The following is a 5751-nucleotide window of genomic DNA, read 5'->3' on the forward strand; positions in this document are numbered from 1 at the left end:
TTTTTGTGTGTGTCAGAAGGTACAACATAGTCCTGAATCCTTGCTCCTAACAGACATTTCAGGTGATGTTTGTCAGAAGAAATGAAGCCACAGCAAAGTCCTCAGCCTTGCAGAAAGCAAAATGAGCAAGGCCTTTTCCATCCCCAACTACACTTTGTTGTTCATTCATTCAGTTCCTTTCGACTCTTCGTGACATCACGGACCAGCCCACACCAGAGCCCCCTGTCGGCCACCACCACCCCCAGCTCCTTCAAGGTCAATGCAGTCACTTCAAGGATGCCATCCATCCATTTTGCCCTTGGTTGGCCCCTCTTCCTTTTCCCAAACACACAGTGTGCATGCCATATTGTCAAAGGTTGTTTAGTGTCACTTCAAGGACAACAAAACAGAAAAGAGGAACTTCAGGGACAGACTCTCTTGGTGGATGGTATGTTTGGCTGGACAGAAACAGCTTTCTGCTCACAAGGCGAGAATACACAGCGACGTTTTGTTTTAGGCCCAAATTTACGAGGGGCTTTTATGAAAGATTTCCCCTGACCCCTTCCTATGGACTGAAAGCAATGTAACTTGGCACGATTATTAGTCCTCTCCATCGGTGCCACCTAGGGACACAAGCTTCTCCCATCTTTTAATGCAACTGTAAACACCTCGCTTGTAGAAGTCGACAGGTTGCTCCAAGAGCATTGTTGTGACTTCGGAAATCAAAGATTTTCCCTAACCCACTTCTATTTATCACAGGATGCTGAAACAGGACGCTGAAACTGCTTATGTGTGATGATAAAAGTCTATAGATTACGTGCCAATTTACAGCTCAGAACTGAGAACGGTCTTGATTTGACAGGTGCAGAAGTGGTGTGAGGTTTGAGAATGGACCTAGTGGAACACAGAGCAGTCTTCAAGTGACTTTACTTGAAAGGCCGCATACCAAAGGAGATGTTCAATGAGATGAAAGCGGTTTATGGTGATGATTCCCCATCAAGTCAAGAACTGGCATCTTCAGTTCCAATGTGGTCGGACTTTGGTGCAAACAGCTCCAATTCAGTGCAACCTCACTCTGCTATTGATGAACACACCATCCAGCAAGTGGAAGTCATCATTTTGGAAAATTGCCATGTAACCATTTGCCACCTAGCGCAAAATGTCAAGATTAATGTGGGGTCCATAGAAAAAATCATCCAAGACCCATCTGCACATGCATAAGGTATCCACTTGCTGGGTTCCCCGGCTGCTCACACCTTTCCAGAAGCAGGAACGAGTCGAATACTCTCAGACTCTCCTGACAATGATGTGCCATGGAAACCAGGAGGACTTTTTCAACAAACTCATCACACAGAAAGCTAGGTCCATCAGTCTGATCCTGAGACTAAAGTCCAGTCGATGCAATGGAAGCATCCTGAGTCACCGCCTCCAAAGAAGGCATGTACCCAACTCTCGGCAGGCAAGGTCATGCTCACAGGATTTTGAGACCAGCATGGAGTAGGATTGAGAGCCATGATCACTGGGGCATACTAGGCTTCATTGCTGCGGAAATTGCAGGAAGCCATCCAAACCAAGAGACAAAGTGGCATGCTCACCAAGGGTGTCTGCCTTCTGCAAGGCAATGCACCAGTTCACGACTCACCTTTTGCCCAAATGGAAGAAGTATGCTCCTTTGGCTTTGAAATTGTACCATATACTCCTTATTCACCCCACTTCACACCATTGGACTTCCACCTCTTTTCAATAATGAAGTTGTTTTTGAAGGGCAAGCATTTCTCATATGATGAGACTCTGATTTCCGAAGTCACAATGTGGCTTTTGGAGCAATGTGTCGACTTGTACAAGCGAGGTGTTTATAGTTGCTTAAAAAGATGAGAGAAGTGTGTGTCCCGAGGTGGCACCGATGGAGAGAAGGACTCATAACCATGCCAAGTTTCATTGCTCTAAGTCCACAGGAAAAGGGTCAGGGAAATTTTTAAATAGCATCCCTCGTATCGCCATTATTTATTGTTGAATGGATGAATTTTAGGGCTGATGAAAGTTGAAGTCCAACATCTGCCTGGTTGCGATGGAGGTTTAGCTGAGGTCCAGTTCATCTGATTTCATCATAGTCCAAAATAAGCGTAGAGTTCAATGAGACCCCCCCACCCCCACCCCCATATCTGCAGGAGCGTATGCCAAGCCAATGGGAACAGTCCCGATAAGAGGATTTCCTATTAAGGTTCCTCTTCCCCGGATAAGACAAAACAAATGGGAGGGGGAAAACCAATGGTGGATCCAGCAGACGTGTGCCTCTGCTTCCAAGTATACATATGCCTCCTTTTCATATAGAAGGAGAAACTCAAGAACATTTTGCATTGATTCATTGATCCCTCAGCATCTTCAAAGGCCTTGGACTTCAAAGCAGCATTAAGATATGCACGAACCAAGTCGGCCGTTTTTCACTGGTGCCGGTAAAGTCTCAATGTGCGTAACAATAAATTAGTAGGAGTATTTTGAAAGCTGAATCTGCACATTTTTGGGAACTTTTTAGAGGAAAAGCTGGGATGCTTCCTGGTTTTATTGCAAATCGATTGGAGAGATTTCTTTATGGCAGAACCATTGAGAAACCAACTCATTCAGAATATGTTTCCTGTCCAAATAGATCACATATATGTTTCTTACCTGTGTGTATGTGTATATCTATATAAATAAAAATGTAATGTTAGTTTGTGGGATTAACACAACTCAAAAACCACTGGATGAATTGACATGAAATTTGGACACAAGACACCTCTCAGGCCAACAAGTGACCACCACTCATAAAAACACTGAAAAACACAGCAGAAAAGACTTAAAAAGCAAAAAAACCCCAAAACATTACAACACATATGCAAACACATATATATCTAGAATTGATAGGATTTGACAATGTGGAATGAATTTACAGACTCTGAGCTGGCGAACATTGAGCATTAGATTGGTTTTATTGATTATGATGTATAATTGATTGTTTTAATTGTTTATAATTGTTGTTTATATATGTTTTATCTTATTGTTTGTGTTGGCATCGAATTGTGTCTTTTGTAAGCTGCCCTGAGTCCCCCCTTGGGGGTTAAGAAGGGCAGGGTAGAAATGCACGAAATAAATAAAAATAAATAAATATATCCACATATACACAAATACACACACACACAGAAACACATATACATAGATTGGGCCACAGCAATGCGTGGCAGGGGACGGCTAGAATATACATACATACATACATACACACACACACACATACATACATACACACACATACACTAGCCGTCGCCTGCCACACATTGCTGTGGGCCAGTCTGTGTATATGTGTTTTATGTGTGTATATATGTGTATATGTGTGCATATATATTTGTGAATATGTGTATATATGTGTGTTTGCATATATATGTGATTTTGCGCATGTGTTGTAATGTATTTTTTTTGCTTTTAAAGTATCTTCTTCTGTGTTTTTCAGTTTTTTTAATGAATGATGGTCACTCATTAGCTTGATAGGTGTATTGTGTCCAAATTTGGTCCTAATTCGTCCAGTGATTTTTGAGTTGTGTTAATCCTACAAATGAATATTACGTTATATATATATACACACACACATACACACACACATCCACATATATATACACACACACATATATGTTTATGTACACACATATATATGTGTATGTAGTCAATCTTAAATGAGAAACATCTGATCTATATTTGTAGTATATTTGCAGATGCGGTGCTCAGTTCATCCACAAGAGGGCGAGCTATCTATTATCTATTCCCACGCTCTCATCTTCCTATAGATCTTGTATTCCGAGGCCTGCTGCTCTCTATCTCCCTCCAGTGGCGACATGTGAGCCTTGCAGCGCCCCATTCATTTCAATCTAAGGAACTTCTGCCTGCTTTGCTGCTTTTGAGGAGGCAGCACTTAGTCAGGGCAACCTCAGCTTTGTTTGTTCCTTTTATTCTGTTTTCTGTCTTCATTTTTTATTTCCTGTTTTCTATTGCTATTACGATATTATTATTATTATTATTATTTAATAATGATTATATTATTATTGTATAATAATTACAGTTCTTGAATGGCCCTTGTGGTCTCGTCCGACTCTATGATCTATTATTATTGGGAGCTGCCTTGTGTCAGCTGACCGACAGGTCGGTGGTTCAAATCCAGGGTGTGGGGTGAGCTCCCGTCAGTTCCAGCTTCTCATGTGGGGACATGAGACAAGCTTCCCAGAGTATGGTCAAACATCCAGGCGTCCCCTGGGCAACGTTCTTGCAGACAGCCAATTCTCTCACGCCAGAAGTGACTTGCAGTTTCTCGTCACTCCTGACATGATTTTTTTAATCATTACAGTCTTATTGAATGTTTCTTCCAACTGATTAAAAATAATTTGAATACTGGTGTGGTTGGGGGGGGGGGGGTTGATTTCATCATTTGGGAGTTGCAGTTGCTAGGATTTATAGTTCACCTACAGTCAAGGAACATTCCGAACTCCACCAACGATGGAATTGAACCAAACTTAGCACACAGAACTCCATGATCAACAGAAAATACTGGAAAGGTTTGGTGGGCATTGATCTTGCGTTTTGGAGTTGTAGTTCACCTACATCCAGAGTTCACTGTGGACTCAAACAATGATGGATCTGGACCAAACTTGGCACGAATACTCAATATGCCCAAATGTGAACACTGGTGGAGTCTGGGGAAAATAGACTTTGGCATTTGGGAGTTGTAGTTGCTGGGATTTATAGTTCACCTGCAATCAAAAAGCATTCTGAACCCCACCAATGATAGAATTGGGCCAAACTTCCCACACAGAATCCCTTAAAGGTTGAGAAATGGTACTCTAGAGATTGCACTGGGCTTCCATAATCCAGGTATTTCTTAAAAGTAATTTATCAGAAACAGTAAACAATAATTTTAGAATCAAACTAGCCGTCCCCTACCACGCATTGCTGTGGCCCAGTCTGTGTGTATGTGTTTTCTGAGTGTATATATTTGTGTACTAGCCGTCCCCTGCCACAACCTGCTCTCGCTCCCGTCAATTGTGCAAAAGCGTCTGGCGGGGACGAGACAGGGCCTTCTCGGCGGTGGCCCCTCGCCTATGGAACACACTCCCAAATGAGGTAAGATCTGCTCCCTCCCTCCTGGCTTTCAGAAAGAAATCAAAATCATGGCTTTGGGACCAGGCCTTCGGACAGTAGATGTTTAGAGTTTAAAGTACATGGACTAAAATGACAATACAAAAATTGTTTTAATGACTGCTTAAGTACCGTCTAATTATGATTTATGCTTAATTGTCGTTTTATTATTGTGGTTGTTATGAATTGGCATCGCGGCAGTGTCCAATGTATGGCATTGAAGTTTTGCCAGTTATGTGTAAACCACTTTGAGTCCCCCCAGGGGTGAGAAAAGCGGTATAGAAAATACTGTAAATAAATAAATAAATAAAAAATCAGGTCATTTGGTCGGCATGACTGCATGGAGCGCAGCTACCTTCCCAACGGAGGGGTACCTATTGATCTACTCACTTCTGCTTGTTTTCGAACTGCTAGGTAGGCAGAAGCTGGGGCTAACAGTGGGAGCTCACCTCACTCCGTGGATTCAAACTGGCGACCTTTCGGTCAGCAAATTCAGCAATTTAACCCACACAAAGGTACAGATCTCCTTTTCCGATCATTTCCGAACACATTATAGTCTTTTTCCTCCTACATGGCACCTTTTGGGACTTTAATGTCTCGACAAACAGTAAAAAGCAA

The sequence above is a fragment of the Anolis sagrei genome, chromosome 8, assembly GCF_037176765.1.
Source record: "Anolis sagrei isolate rAnoSag1 chromosome 8, rAnoSag1.mat, whole genome shotgun sequence".
Classification (NCBI taxonomy): Eukaryota; Metazoa; Chordata; class Lepidosauria; order Squamata; family Dactyloidae; genus Anolis; species Anolis sagrei.